At 32.4% G+C, this 17592-nt stretch overlaps 1 long non-coding RNA gene across 1 annotated transcript in view; it reads left to right on the forward strand.

Moving 5' to 3' along the window:
* The first annotated feature begins 9263 nt into the window (after positions 1 to 9263).
* LOC111087865 overlaps positions 9264 to 17592 on the forward strand; it is a 56147-nt gene continuing 47818 nt past the window's right edge. Inside the window, exon 1 of the long non-coding RNA XR_002612494.1 lies at positions 9264 to 9370. This is a non-coding gene — a long non-coding RNA (uncharacterized LOC111087865). The remainder of the gene's footprint in view (positions 9371 to 17592) is intronic.

The raw sequence follows: 17592 nt of genomic DNA on the forward strand, positions 1-17592 counted from the left end.
GAAGACTCGCGGACTTTTAAATAAACCAAAATCAATAACATAGTTTTCCTTCGAATATATAGCATGTACTCTTTCTTTTGCTTCATAACTGTCGTGTAGTAGCATACGTGACAGCAATCTGCCTCGTGTAAAATATTGAACAAAACATTTTTGCTATAATGTTTTTTATTATAATATCTTTAAAAAACCAAAACATCGAATCAGTTTACTGTATTTAACAAACTTTGACGTAGTATCCGCATGATAACTAACATTTCTGTAACTCTTACAGACCTCTTAAAACATGTTTTACGATATTTTCCGAAGTAATCAACAGGAAATACTGAGTGACTCCAGAAATATTTAAAGGAAAAGAATTTTCTTCAACTTTCTAGTTTATATAATTACGTCAAGAAACAAACGGATTTTTCTCTTTGATTGTGAAATTGTTTTAATGATCTTAGTTTTGTATGATAACACGTTCTTGTCTATAAACTCTTATTATGTTTGATCATTTTACAACTTTTAATCCGGCGACTAATCAACCGGTTATAACATCCTCTGATGCTAGGAATAAATAAATAGCATCAACTGTTATTATCACTGGAGATGTGAGAGTTACGATTTTTGTTACATACAAGTTACAGGTGGACAATTCATGGCAACAGGAGTACGCATTTTTATCTTAATTCAGAATATTTTGTTGAAGTGAATGCCACTTTTATTATCATTAATTTATAAATAATTTCATGATTTGTTTCTTTGTTTTTTGAATTTCGCGCAAAGCTATACGAAGGTTATCTGCGCCAGCCGTCCCTAATTTAGCAATGAAAGACAAGAGAGAAGGCAGATAGTTATAACCACCCACCGCCAACTCTTGGGTTACTCTTTTACCAACGAATAGTGGGAGTGACCGTCACATTATAATGCCCCCACGGCTGAAAGGACGAACATGTTTGATGGGACGGGAATTTGAACCCTTGACCCTTAGATTGAGAGAAAAGCACCCCAACTACTTGGCCATGTCGGGCCATAAATAATGAATTAGTTTAAACAAATATTCAAGCGATTTTCACACGTTAACTTCTGCTATGGCGTACATTCTTTCAAGTGCTCTAACCACCTGGCCATGCTGGACCATAAACAATGATTTAAGTTAAAGAAATATTCAAGTGAGTTTTCACACTTTAACTTCTGCTATGGCGTACATTCTTTATTGACTTTTTCTTTTCGAATAACTAACATTTTAGTTGGCATTGAAATTAGCGAATTTTAAACTTAAGTTTTTCATATTATTCAGTAAGGAGCATTCGCAGAATTTTTCTGAAATAATTTTATACATATGTTCATTGACACATTTGTACAAATATTTTTGTGTCTTGCAGTCTATTTCTTTATGAAGTTAATTCATCTGTTATAGAAATAGTTACACATGATTCTTAATAGGTCTATTTTGTAGGGAGGAGTTTAACTGTGTTGTGTGGGTTTCAATCAACTTGCTCACATAGTGTGTCCAGATTGTCTCTCACTGACTGGTCTCAGCTGCGAGATAATCTGTAACAACTAACTAGATGGCTTTGTTTATTTTATAAGCCTACCTATTTCTTATTTTCAATAAGATGTTTTTTGTTTTTTTATATGTATGACAGAGTGCCATGTTTTGTGGTAGTATTCTGCCAAGACTGGTTGCTTGCATCATTCTTATTGTTCACGGTGATTTTACCTGTGTTTCCTGTACGTGATTCACCACAGGAACTCGTGACTGTGAAAATATGACTCTTTCTGTTTTCTTTCCTTCTTTGTCTTTCTTTTGGAATTTGGTTAGTCCTAGAAAGACTGTATTTCACGAATTGAGTTTAAATGTTGGATTTGAAGAAAAAATTTCGGCCTAGTTTGCCAATAATTGTTGTTCTAGTACTGTTTGTAAAGGTGTTTCTTTCACATACATTGGATGCAAATGTGTGATACCCCCCCGTACGCAAATCTGTTTAAGTTCTGTAGAGTAAAAACTAAAAATGTTCTCCTGATCACGGTCACGGTTTTACATGATAAGCTTTTCTTGATAATATGCTATATATTTTAAATGGAAGCAAAGGAAAAACATCAATCTAAGTCGAATTAAATATCTTGGATAATATAACAGAAAATAGGGACAAACTGATTTATTAAAACCACAAAGGAACTAATTAATACAAATCACCGTTTCATTAAGAGACCATAATATTATACTAATTTTTACCAAAGTAGGTAGAGGGTTTGTAAATGTGTACTTCTTGCATAGCTAAAGACATTTCTGAAAGCTAATATATATAACTATTTCTTTTCGGCTGAACAATAATTTTAAATGCACACCTTTCCTAACTACATTTTATTTGTTTCTATATTTCGGTGATTGTTGATTGCTTGTAATTAAGCACAAAACTACACAATGGGCTATCTGTGCTCTGCCCACCACGGGTATCGAAACCCAGTTTCTAGAGTTGTAAGTCCGCAGACATTTCGCTGTGCCACTGGTGGGGGGGGCTATATTTCGCTGCATCTTATGTGTTTTTTAATTCATTTAAAACACATATTTTCCCAAACCCTAAACATGAAAAAAGAATGAACTTTACTGTTCTAAAAAACATAAAATGACAAATGGTCATGAATTTTTAAAATAAAGAATCGAGTTTTTTCGTACATAAAAGAGGAATATTCAGATTGTGATAATTAATAGAACATAATGGATAATTAACACAATACAATTAATGATTAATACAACATAGCAGGAATCTCGTAACCTATAAACTACGAAATTTTGGTAGGAAATTAATTGATGTTATTTTATTAATACACAATAATTTCTATGGCACACCAGATAATTTTTAGAGGGGAAAATGTAAAAAAGAAATTGATTTTGGAAAACTCAAAATTCCTTCCTCCTTGTATTAGGTGTTCATATTTACATTAAATCAGTATTTAGATAGGAAATATTGCAGAAACCTAGATAACAATGGCATTCAACGCATTATGAAGTAGAGCTGAATAATCCACTTATTAGGTATGTTAGAATTGTAGAACTTCTGAAAGATATAATTGTGGCTTTCTGACCATTCTGTTGGAAGTTTAATAATTAAAAAGGCATGATTATCTATAGAAAATGTGACAGAAAGAGTAAATATCCCAAATAAATACAAAACCACAACGTAAAATCAAATACAAGTTTCTCCAAAATTAAAAAATAATTTAGCTGCAACCAACTAAACAAAACTCAGCTGAGTATTAACAAATGTTATTGAAGTCAGAAAGCTGAAATGGTAGATTGTCATAGGTTAAACAACAAGGCGGCCAGGTTGCAGTATCTTCGAAAACAGCTTTGTTTGATTTAGTAATTTAGAACACTGGGCACACGCGACCTGCTCGAGACATCTGACCGCAGGCAGAAGCCACCGACACTAAGCACGTAGGACAACTTTGCTCAAAAGCTGCGAAGAAAAGAAAAAAAAATGTATGCTTGGAATTCATTGGTTTTGACCAGTAGTGTATCAGTTCGCTTGATGAAATTAAGTTAAAGGTACGTAAACCCACTTTAAGGAAAGACTGCTTCCAGGTAATGCAATTCAGAACATCAGTGGAAGATATCGATCATACCAAGACACACAGAAACATGCAGGTTAATTAAATACAAGTCAGTGGATGCAGTAGAACTTGTAGTTAAGAATATTTCGTAGGGTATTTTAAATAAAACAGCATACTTGTATATTTAATCATTTCAAAGAAATAGACAAAACAGGAAATCGTTCATGTTAAAAGGCAAGAAAAGAAAGAATGCTATTAGAAGTGGACATTTTAATATGTCCTTAGATTTTACAAAACATTGTAATGTTTTGTCGGTTATTTCTGCATGAAATGCATTATCTGTTGTGGAAATCAGTTAGTGTTGAAAAAAACACAATAATAAATGTAAATAATGAAAACTCTTGACGTAGAAGGTAAACTATACAAACGTTGTTAAAAAGAAATATAAGGAAACTGAAACCTATTTCATTCTGAAGAGGGTAAAAGAAAAACTAGAGCTCATATAATTTTAGAAATAAAAGATTGAGTTTTTTTATTGAAATGAAAGGTAGGTAGTTTCAAGTACGTTTCACGCTACGTTGCCTAGATACACATAGTTGCGCTACGCCAAGTATTATCTATGAATAAAAGTAATCATACATTTCTTATGTATTAGATTATTTTTAAGACGATTAGTTTCTGCTACAAGACTATTAATTTCTTTCAATTCTTATTCATTTGACCTATAGAACGAATCTCAACAGACCTTTGTCTCATGAGTTAACAGCATATTGTTAACATTAAATGTCAAATAGTGAAAACAATTGTTGTAAATTATATGAATATCAACCCTAATCACGTGACACTAACAATCAGTGAGTTTTGCAAAAACATTGTCATATCTAATGCTAACGTTGCTGAGAAATTAGAATCAATATTATCAGACTTTAAAATATTACATTCAAACTATGAATCTAAATTATATTTAATTTATTTCATGCACTCGTAAAGGCGTTATTTAGTCAGTTTAAGCTACTAGTGTTTCACCTTTATTGAAAATGAATGTTTAATCAGTGACAGTAAAACAGCTTCGAGACTATCATGGCCTGGTGGTTAGGACGCTCGACTCCCAATCTGAGGGTCACGGGATCGAATCACCGTCACATGGAACATGTTTGTCCTTTCAGCCATGAGAGCGTTATAATGTTGAGGTCAGTAAAAGAGTAGTCTAAGAGTTTTCGGTGGGTGGTGTTGACTATCTGCCTTCCCTCTAGTCTATCACTGCTAAATTAGGGACGGCTAGTGCAGATAGGTTCTTTAGTTATGCGCGAAAACAAAACAATGTTCCTGTGCCACATAGATACAGTTTAAAAGCTAAATTTAGAGGCTTAGGATAAAAGAACTGTAGAGAGGGAATGATAAGAGCAAGATATTTTTTTATTCTTCTCTTAATACTTGTTCTAAGTATGCGATACTAGATTTCTATTTAAACTAGTGTGGTTGTCTTTGTGTATATTAAACATAATGTGTATACGGAACATAATATAAGTAATTGTAATTTGTTTTTCAATCAAGTGATACTTCTCATTACCAGCATAAGTAATACTATGTGCACTTTAACTTATAAGCTAACAGCACAGTCAACTTTTTCAAAGATAGGTGATTCTTTATTGTTCTTCTCTGAGTAAAAATAGATTAAGATCCATTAGTTACTTCGCTGATTTTCATCCCTTTTCAAATACGATAGTCCTCAATGGCTCAGCGGTAAGTTAAGCAGGCTTACGACGCTAAAAATCGAATTTCGGTACCAGTGGTAGCCAGACCACAGATTGTCCATTGTGAAGGTTTAAACTTTACAACAATCAGAAAAGTATATAATACAGCATGTATTGTTTTGTTAAATGTTGTAATATTAAAAATATAATATTTCCTCCAGAGCATGACGCTTGATGTAACTATACCTTCCACCATAAAATATCCAAATGTTGTGTATTACTTCTTCTTTCGACCCCCAATGGGATAGTGGCAAGTTTACGGAATTACAACGCTAAAGTTCGGGGTTTGATTCCCTTCGATGGAGACAGCAGATAGCCCAATGTGTTTGTTTTTGAATTTCACGGAGCAAAGCTACACGAGGGCTATCTGCGATTGCCGTCCTAATTTAGAAGTGAAAGACTAGAGGAAAGGCAGCTAGTCATCATCTCTCACCGCCAACTCTTGGGCTACTTTTTTAACAACGAATAGTGGGATTGACCGTCACGCCCCCACAGTTGAACGAGCGATCATGTTTGGTGGGATGGGGATTCGAACCCGCAACCCTCAAATTGCGAATCTAGCACCCTAACTGCCTGGCCATGTCGGGCCCAGCCCAACGTGACTTTGCTCTAAAGTAACTAACCAACCAACTTCTTACTGTCTAAAGGCGCTGCTCTGGAATCAATAGAAAAATATTAAACTTGGCTAGTCTATTATCGTAAACAAAGACGCTAAAAGTGAATAAAGGTTTTTGTTTGTATTTTGATCAAAAATTTCTTTTACAAACAACATTCATTAAACTGAGAACGAAAGTAGTAAATGTAATAAAATAAAATTTTTAGCCAGATGTAAGAGCTTGAAATACTGTAAAACAATTATTTGAATTCTGAGCCACGTGTAACAGTCTTAAACTCTGTACAAAATTATTTGAATTCTTAGCCACATAAAACAACTTTTTTATATGCTGTAAAAATTGATTTCAGTCGTAATGTAGCTGCTGCTGTGTGGTGTTGATGTTTATAGTTAAGCACAAAGATACACAATGGGCTATCAGTGCTCTGCCTATCACGGGTATCGAAACCCGGTTTCTAGCATTGTAAGTCTGCAGACATGCCGCTGTGCCAGCTGCTGTGTGAACAGTAGTGTTCACGTAACAATAAGCTATGGAGCGTATCCTGTTCGTGGAATAAAATAAAATAGTTATGGTGTGAACACCTTTTTGTCAAGCAGGCGAAGCACGATTATAATTAATTTACTTGTCATTAGACGTTAGTATTAGGTCTATTGTATTTTTAACATTGCATTCTATATCTAGTCTCTTAGGGATATTCAAAAATTAGAAGAGTGAATAATAATAATAGTAGTAGTACTCCAACCACGTTATATTCACCGCATCCATTGTTGACGACGCGATTCGTTCAATACAGAGCTGTTCAGGTCTACTGGGAAGCAACAAACACAGTAGTGGTCGAAACACTATCTATATAAGACATCTTTTACAACAACAATTGTTATGGTGTGAAACCTTTTGCAAGCTAGCGGAGCACGATTTTAACTAACATTTTTGTCATTAGACATTAGCATGAGGCCTGATGAGCTCTGGATTGAGCGAAACGCGTCGATGGTAATGGATACGGCGAACACAATTTGGTTAGAACATTATTATTATTCATTCTTCTAATTCTTAAAAATCCATAAGGGACTCTATATATATATATGTAATGTAATGTTAAACAGTATAATAGACTTAATACTAATGTCTGATGACAAGTGAATTAAAATAGAATAGTTTCTAACCATGAATATCGAAGGACTTCAGTTTTACAAACCACCTTAAGGAAGCAGCATTGCCGTTTATAAGTCTCACAATATGAGTCAGTTATAAATTAAAAATTCTGGTATTGTTTGAAACGTTCAAAACCTCTAAGCTACGAGAGCTAAAGTTATTTGAGTTACTAGAATATTCATTTATTTATTGAAAACGTAATACTACAAAGCTGCGATTGTGTAATCATTTACTAAGCTAACTGTGTGTTCTTTATTTGAAACCAATGATATTCTACAATACTTTAATCCTTGTAAATTCATAAAATATACAATGTGTTTTTCAATGTATATGTGTAACTTTAGTAGAGTATCACACAGTTAAATAATGAATATTATAAATGTATTTTGTTATTAACAATTACAAAGTCACATTGATCAAATGTTGAAAGCTAGCTATGCAGTTTAGTTATTACAGGAATAAAACAGATCTCCTACAGAATATTACAGCATGTATAATTTAATGTTGATATTTCACTTTTAGCCATGAAAATGTAACAGATCTTATCTTCCAACTATATATCGTGGTTATGACATTCTCCATTCATATTTTTACTATGCATCAAAACTGTTTTAACTTAATTCCCAGCAAAGAAGACAAAAGGAAAGACATTGTTAATGTTTATGCATTGTTCACTATCATGATCTTGCACTTATACAATTAAACAGTTATATTGGTTGTAAGCATAGCCAACAGATGGCGCAGAGCTCTTATTAACTGTCGTCGTGTGTGAAGAGACTATGTTACTAAGTTCTAAAAACAGTATGTCCATATACGCACTGCTTTAATCAGATAGTTTTAATTACTATAAATTCTTGTTTCTTTTCGTTCTAGTACATAACTGTTCGAAAAATAACGGCAGTTAGCTATCTTAACTAGTAAATGTCACATTCTAATAGCTTTATGTTTAATATCGTTTGTAAATGATAAGCGAGTAAGATAAGTTTCCTTCCTTAATCATAGCTATAGGAAGTAAAATTAAACCTACAACTCCCAACTGACTACATTATAGTATTCTCTGGGCCTAATATTTGGAGTTAAGTTGTAGGTCAGACTAGATACATCTCCATAATAATTCGACTCATGTGATCTGTTTTGCTTCTCCACTATATTGTTTTATGTGATATGGCCTTTCTTGTTGAAGTTATCTATATATATTATTCGTGTGACCAAAACAATATTTTCTACTTTATATAATGATCTTTGACGTACTCAAAGATTTTGCAGTATTGTTTAAAGTGTGGTTACCTGATGATAGAATCTAATGGTGAGAGTGAATCAAAGAAAGAGTATATTTGCAAACTATTATCATATAAAATGAAATGCTCTTTACTGAAGAAAGTATGCCTAGCTTTCGTAGTTACAAGCATATTTCATTTAGGCCTAAAATACGTCTGACTTTCATTGTTATAGACCTAGTTCATTTAGGCCTAAAATACGTGACTCCTATGGTTACAGACCTAGTTCATTTAGGCCTAAGATATGCCTGACTTCCATGATTACAGACTTAGTTCATTTAAGCCCAAGATATGACCGACTACCATGGTTAAAGAACTAGTTCATTTATGACTACAATGAGTCAGATTTTTATGGTTAGAGCCCTAATTCATTCATAACTGAAACACTGAAACAAATCCGACTTCCGTGGGACAGTCCTGTTTAATGTAAGTAGTGTTGAAGGTTCTGAATATCAATCAGCTGACTGTAGCTTAGTAAATCAAGATGGACAACGTGATAAGCTAAGAAAAAATACATTAAAATAACAGCATAATTTGTCTTTATTAGAAAGTTATCATTAGTTTAAAAATGTTTGTTAGTTTCAGAAAAACGGAGTTCGGTGAGGGTTATTTAAACTAATTTTTAGTATGTTGATGATGCTTGAGCTCGGGTTTCTTAACGACTTCTTAATAAACTGATAAGATACATTTAGGTTTACCAGAAAATAATTTGTGTTTTAAAGTTCTTTTTTCTTTAAACTAGATTAATGTGATTTTCGTATCGTTCTCTTGCCGCGGACGCGACTAATCACCCATTGCTTTTCATTGTTTATCGCGAGAAACCTTTTCCAACGGTTTTGTCTGTTGCAAGTATAACGAGATTCATATTATCGGTCAACCCACTGTCTCAGTCACGTACACTGCTTAGTGAAAAACAACTGCGTCAAGGTGACCGCGTCGACGTCTTTTATCTGTTTCTTTTTAATTCTTCACTATGGAAAAAAACAACAACAAAAAACGGTTTATGTGAAGTTATAACGCACAATTACTCTAATAAGTAAGTATTGCCTTTCTTTGAAAGGTCCGCCATAGTGTAACATTGAAGTAGGGTTTACGACAACAACAACAAAGCATGCGTATTAGACGTGTTATCGTAATATCATATCTAGAGAATTGTTTATGCTTTATAGTGTGGAAGAAGTGACAGGCTTCATAGGATCTGTAGGCTCGGAATCTAGACTGATAATATACAACCGAGGCCGAAATTTTAGCGTGCGCCAGCTTGTGTACGTACACTGGACAACGGTCACGAGGAAGATATGCGTGAAAAACATGTCGCGTGTAACGTCGTTTAATTAGATGATTTTTATTCTACATGTGTGTATGTATATTTATGTTTAAATGCACGTTACTTCGCCAGATGCTCACTTTACTCGCATATTTTTAATATATAATGCAACAAATAAACGCAAAGATGATTAAAATTAAATATACGAAAAAAATTTTTTTTTTATTCTGCGGCATTTTAACCTACAAGCTTAATTATAAAGCCTGATAAAGAGCGTTTACTCGAAACGTCGCAAAGATTTCAATGAGGTGATTTTAACGCAAATTTTTTCTGCGTCTAAACATATGTCAACAGTAACATTTTTCCTCAGAATTTCATTTTACATATATAACTGCATAAAACAAGAACCTGTGTCTTATACAGCGATTACTGTTAACAGTGTGTGTGTGTGAATTATATTAACATTATTTTCGAGTATTGTAGGTCTTTCAAAAACTATTTTGAAAACTGCCTATGTTAAAGTCGTTTATATTATTAATAATGAGAATGGTAACATTCAAATACAAGATCTATAACACTATCATTTTACATATCTACTAATGTGTGACAAAATTTCAAATAAATGTTACTCATAAAAGTAACGGTGTGAAATGTGCAGGGTCTGAACGTAAACAGACTGTTTTCGTAACGTCTGATTCTGTTTTTAGGGTTAAGCTTGAACACCGCTCTTTTACCAACTCATGAAAATCGGTGAATATTTACTTGGCTTTTCGTTGTATATATCTTTAGTTAAGTAAACAGGACGTAAGGAATATCAATGTAAATAACATCAACTTTATAAATACGATAATTAATTCGATCATACAAGCTTCTCTTTGAAAAATGTTCTTTGTTAGAACTTGTCTCTAATAAACGCGAAACTATTGTATTCAGAAGAAATAGTAGTTATGTAGAGAACGGATTAAAGCATTAGTTAAGCTTTATTTAGTGTTTTATTATCAAAGTTTAACGATATGAATAATTTTATATCTTTACTTGTTTTGACATTTTGAATTGCCTGACTTGAATAGTTGTTACATACTGCCAGACAAACAACCCAAGAGTAAGGCCTAAGAAGCATTATAACTCATACACTTCCTCGTTTTTGTTGTTGTTGTTGGATTAATTCACAGTTGCTTAATAAATACTGCAGAATAAGATGATGCTCTGACATTTAATTTATTCAATAGTGGAAAAAAAAGGAACATTTGAAACCTGAACAATATCAAACATCCAAAGTTCTCATAGTTTTATTTTATAGAATTTTATTGTTTAGACAATAAGCCGTTCTATTTTCATCTCATTTAGTTTCATTATTTATCATGTCAGATCAGTTTGTATTTTATCCTTTACTCCGGAATCAGCCAGATTAGGTCTATATGTGGTCTATTCTTATTTTAAGTTGACCATCATTACAAAGTGCGGTTATAAAAATTTATGAAAATCCAAACACATGAACTTTACATTGAAAATCGTTTTGCTAAATTATTTTTACGTAGTACATAGTTTTTGTTTTTTTTTACCTGTCGGATATTCACGCTAAACTACTAAGTGTTATCTGTGCCAGCCGACCCTAATTTTGAACTGATGGACTAGAGGGAAGGTAGTTAGTAAACAGCATGCCCAACTCTTGTGTTACTCTTGTCCGACCGAATAGTGGGATTTGACCGTCACCTTTATAACACACCCACGGCTCCAAAGTGCTGAGCGCAATTTTTATGTTTTATTTAATTATTGCGGGAAAAGGACGGGAACGTTGAACCCCCAGATCCACAATCCAGCACTTTAACCAAAGAGTCACATCAGCCCTACGTAGGATATTTTATGAAAACCCTGTCTGGATAACTTAGTATGATATTGTTCATCAATGTAGTACCTCAGTTATAGTTAAGTAATTGTTTATGTCATTCTTATCGTTTCATGAACGTTTTAATATTTTTGTTATTATAATTATCTGTCTTAAATACTAATATTGCTTCGGAGACGTGGTGTGATTTTTTTTTCTCTCGCAGATGGCATGTAATGTTACGAAAAAATTAAAGAACGTTGTAGTGATTCGGAACATATTTCATTATTAAATCTTTATCACCAGGATTTTTATTTGGAAGAGACATCCACCTCCTCCCAAGCTCGAGAAAGAGTCACAAATGGCAGTTTTTGTGAGACATTTCTAGTCAGTCCAATTTAACACATATATATAGGCAAAGTTACGCCTTAACTTAGGGCACCTAGCTGAACTGGGAGGCCCACCGAAATCAGCCTTCTTTGCCCCCCACGCCCAAAATTTTTGTGAAATGACTCTCCTGATTATAAGACTTCGTTATCAATTCTGGTGCCTGGAATAAGCTACAAAATTAGTGAAAAGTGGGTTGACAACAAATAATTTGAGGATACAATATTTGTTGTATGTTATTGGAAAAAATTTTACTCGCCTACAAAAGTGCCACCTCGAGCCCGTATCAACATTCATGTAACTAGATTTCTTATTCTGAACTTACTGACTGTTTCTATATAATTATTAACGAAACATGAATTGAAATTTTGAAGTAACTAGAGTTATTTGGCATGCTATAGTAATGTAAAATAGTTATTTCGCATGTCATGTCTGGCGTTTAATTAACTTAAACGATTTGTCACGAAGTAGTAGTTTCGTATGGTATTTCTCACACCTCCAAATTCTGGTGGAGGTGAGTATCCGGGAGTAGGACTGGCGTCCTAGTCCGGACACCGAGTGAGCATGTTTCGGTGTGACGGGGATTCGAACCCGCGACCCGTAGATTGCGAGTCGAGTGCCCTAACCACCCGGCCATGCCGGGCCTGTCACGAAGTAAAATATATATATTTGAGAATTTGCATTCACGCAGTTTACTTGAATAAACTCTATGGATATAGAATTACAGAATATCCAAGTATATTTAACACCCAATACAAATAAACACTGATATTAGATGTACGTTCATGCATGGATAGAAAATTTGCCGGTGTAAAGTTTTACTATTAGTACGTGAACTTGTCCGTCGCCACCGACCGTATAGGCTTAGTTGAAAAAGTTCGGTTCAGGACAGAATGATATTCTTGTCCAAAGTATTCTATAAATATCTCAAAGTTCTTGATACGATTAGTTTCATTCTAATATCTGATATAAGTCCTTTTTTTTCTTCTTTCTTTTTAAATTAATACTTCAATTATATATGGGCTGAACAAATGCATAATAATAATTCAGGTCGTGTTTCTCCAAACGTTTCCGTTCAAACATTACTTGAATCATTTGCTAAACTTCAGTTTATTTTTGTTAAAACTCAGATTAACGTGAATAATAAAGACGTTTGTTACAAGACCAATGTATATGATTACAGCGTAATCATAAAATATGTTACGAATTCCGTCTTAATGTCCTTTATGTTACATAATAGGGTGGATTGTAGGGACGTGAGTGTATTAGAGTAAAAACAAAGAAAAACGTTACTTGGCGTTTATATAACATAGAACATTGTTGTATCAAACAATCTTAGTTACATTACATATCGAGATCTACAAGAGAGGTAAACAAAAAACAAAACAGGATAAACAAAAGGTCAAGAAGAAATATAGCATTTATCTTAGATAAATAAATAAGCACTTGTAATTATATCTTTATCCTTTGTACTGACTTTTTACTCATTCTGTAAAAGTGTAAAGAAATAATATCTTGTTTTAGATAAGTAAAACACAGGTTCCCCACACTAAACTAACTAAAAGAACAGCTATAACGTGGTTTAAAGAACAAAATATCATGACATGGCAACATCATATGATAAAAACACATAGTACAACGGTTCATCTTCTTGTTTGGTCTAGGTGTATAATTCTTTACTCAAGTACAACAGTTCGTCTTCTTGGTTGGCCTAGGTGTATAATTCTTTACTTTAGTACAATAATTCATCTTCTTGATTGGTCTAGGTGTATAATTCTTTACTCAAGTACAATAGTTCGTCTTCTTGGTTGGTCCAGGTGTATAATTCTTTACTCAAGTACAACAGTTTGTTTTCTTGGTTGGTCTTGGTATATAATTCTTTACTCAAGTACAACAGTTCATCTTCTTGGTTGGTCTAAGTGTATAATTCTTTACTCAAGTACAATAGTTCATCTTCTTGGTTGGTCTATGTGTATAATTCGTTATTCATGTACAATAGTTCATCTTCTTGGTTGGTCTATGTGTATAATTCCTTACTCAAGTACAATAGTTCATCTTCTTGGTTGGTCTAAATGTATAATTCTTTACTCGAGTACAATAGTTCGTCTTCTTGGTTGGTCTAGGTGTATAATTCTTTACTCAAGTACAATAGTTCATCTTCTTGGTTAGTCTAGATGTATAATTCGTTATTCAAGTACAATAGTTCATCTTCTTGGTTGGTCTAAATGTATAATTCTTTACTCGAGTACAATAGTTCGTCTTCTTGGTTGGTCTAAATGTGTAATTCTTTACTCTAGTACAATAGTTCATCTTCTTGGTTGGTCTATATGTATAATTCCTTACTCAAGTACAATAGTTCATCTTCTTGGTTGGTCTAAATGTTTAATTCGTTATTCAAGTACAATAGTTCATCTTCTTGGTTGGTCTAGGTGTATAATTCTTTATTCAAGTACAATAGTTCATCTTCTTGGTTGGTCTAGATGTATAATTATTTATTCAAGTACAATAATTCCTCTTCTTGGTTGGTCTAGGTGTACAATTCTTTACTCACTACTAGTAACGTAAAAAGAACAGATTAGGCCTCTACAGTCTACATTGTCTTTTCTTCACTGAAGTTCACGTTTTGGTGAAGAAAGAAATTAACAATAAATAAAGTTCATCTCGTAAAACACAACTAATTGAAGTAAAATTAAAAGAAATAGGGAAAAACTGTGAAGTTGTTTGAAAGCAAAGGTTTCTTGAAATACTCAGAAATGTCTTTTACAACATATAGATATATTAAGAAATACAAACATGTGGCCTTTTGTTACATATAAATATAGAGAAATACAAACATGTGACCTTTCGTAACATAGAGATATAGAGAAATACAAACATGTAGCCTTTTGTAACTTAGAGATACAGAGAAATACAAACATGTAGCCTTTTGTTACATATAAATATATAGAAATACACAAATGTGGCTTTTTGTTACACGAGTACATGTACAGATATAACGAAATAAACAGAAATATATTGAGATAAATATATATGTATCATAGTGCATAATTGTCATAATACGCTCTTCTTTTTTCGTTTTCTAGGCTTTCATTAAAAAAAAAGATAACCGTTTATTAAAATACTAAGTTAACATACAGAGCTGATTTCATTTAATAATTGACTTTCTTACCTAGTGGTAACTAGTCATATGATAGTCTTGGTTTTGTTTTGTTTTTTAAAGGTAAATAAATTTAGTTAAATCAACAGGAGTCTCCAGGTTTTCGGTGTATTTTTTTTGTCATATAGTGGCTATATAATCACATATACATACTCGAAACATTCATATTACTCTTATGAAACCAATACTCGTTGATAAGAAGTCAACCACACGGAATAAAAAAATACAAACTGCGTTAATACAGATTTTTCACTATTAAATATTTATAAGGATGTTACTTTGTCACCCATGATGGAGATGAAATCATTAACACTAAATATAATAATACACACTTCGTTAACAAAGTTTTTTTTCACTGTTAAATATACATAATGATATTAAATGGTGACCCATTAAAGAGAAGAAGGCATTCACACTAAATATCATACATATTGCCTTAATAAAGATGTTTTCACTCTGAAATAAATATAATGATGTTACTTTGTGTACGAACGGATGTAAATTATATGCTGAGTATTGTATATATATATATATATATGCAACCATTGGATAAAATTGTAACCATTACATAAAATCTTATCAGTTTTCTGTGAGAGAAAAATAGTACCATTTATTGGTTATTTTTACAAATACCAATAATATTACCAAGGTGTTTCAATCGATGACGTTAAGTGTGAAATGATAATAAATGTAAAAATTTAGTAACTACATTGGTTTCACCACAGTTTATTTGTATTGGGTTTCTTTATATTAGGAAAAAGCAAAACAGTAACACAACTTTGCAAACTGGTATTACAATAAAATGTAAAGTTGACCTTCCAATAATACAATTGTCATCTAATGTAAGTAATGGAAACCAAGCACAAACTCTATTTGAACGAGTATGTTTTGCTATAGATTAGTGTTGTAGTTAAAAGTATCAATCTAGAGCCTTTTAATACCGATATGTAGATTGAAGGGTATTATCCAATGTTATGACAACAACTGGACACTTTGAGTTGTTAGTGATAATGAGGTTATAGAATTAGAGCCGAGAGTAAACTCTATTGAAGCCACGAATCTTATAAATTAGATTCTTAATAGAAGAAGTTATCAGAATACATTAATGAATGATTGATTAATTGAAATAAATATATTGTCTTGTTTGTTTTTGGATTTGCAGTATTTAATTCTGATACGTCTTGCTCACACAGCACATGTTGCTATCAAGCTTGTATTGCACATTTTATACACATATATATATGCATAATTGATAATAAACTTACGATATTGTGAAACATGTTATAATTGATAACAAACTTACGATATTGTGGAACATGTTATAATTGATAACAAACTTACGATATTGTGAAACATGTTATAATTGATAACAAACTTGCGATATTGTGAAAGATGTTACACTAAAACGTTATTCAATTTAAAACACTGCAATTCTCTTTGTTCACATAACTAAGAAAAATATGCCATCGAACTTGTAGCATTGTGGTACACATTATACACAGCTAACACATATTGCTATGGAACTTGCAACACTGTGGTATACATTATACACATAGCTAACACACGTTGATACTAAACTTACGGTATTTTGGTTATTATATATATATATATATATAACTAGCATATCTTATTATTAAATTTGCAGTAGTATGTTGCACATTGTACACATAGTTAATGTATTACTAAGTTCCAGTATTCATAAACCTTCCACATATAACTAACTTGTATTGTTATTAAACTTATAGTACTATGAAACACATTATACACATAACTAACATATTATTAACTTACAGTATTGTGGAATACATTATACCTATATATTATTGAGATTACGGCTGAAAATATTACTAGCAGCAAGGGTAATCACTTGATGAAATAATGCATTCTAATCATAATAAGTAAGAACGTAAAAACAGTATCTTTAACTGTACTCAGCACTGGGTTGATTTTTAGTTCAGATCAAAGTAGCTTACTTTGATTAAAAGTCGATAAATACAATTCATTTACCAATGGAGTTTTAATTTACTAGCATACTTTAAAACTATAATACAATAACTTAGTATAAACTTTCCTATTAGTTTTCCTTCTGTTGTTATTGTTTTATTTTACGAACTATATCTTCAAAGATAAAATAAATTGTGGAAGTTTTTCAGTTAAATTTTCAAAGTAGTCAACCAAAAGCGAGAAATTGTAAATATGTGAAGCTTACAAACCGTAAAGCCCTCCGGTGGCTCAGCAGTAAGGCTGGGTACTTGTAGGGCTAAAAATCGGGTTTTGATATTTGCGGTCGGCAGAGCATGGTTATCCAGTTTTGTATCTTTGTGCGTAATAACAAACAAAAAAACACAAAAGTATCCATCCACACGTAAACCAGGAAAACTTCGTATTAACACTCAATGTATAAAAGCGTTAAAAAGAGCTTATCGAACCAGCCACATAAGTTTATAAATATTGCTTTCAAATACATTTCATGCAATTATCAGTTCTATTTTTATAGGACTTAGATATAAATCTTACCAAAATTATTTTAAGCAAGATATTATTTGTAAGCTTTAGCAGGTACACTAATCAAATATTTCATTGTGAGGTTTCATGTTTGCTTAGATACATATATTTTCAACA

Source organism: Limulus polyphemus, unplaced genomic scaffold (genome assembly GCF_000517525.1).
Source record: "Limulus polyphemus unplaced genomic scaffold, Limulus_polyphemus-2.1.2 Scaffold78, whole genome shotgun sequence".
NCBI lineage: Eukaryota > Metazoa > Arthropoda > Merostomata > Xiphosura > Limulidae > Limulus > Limulus polyphemus.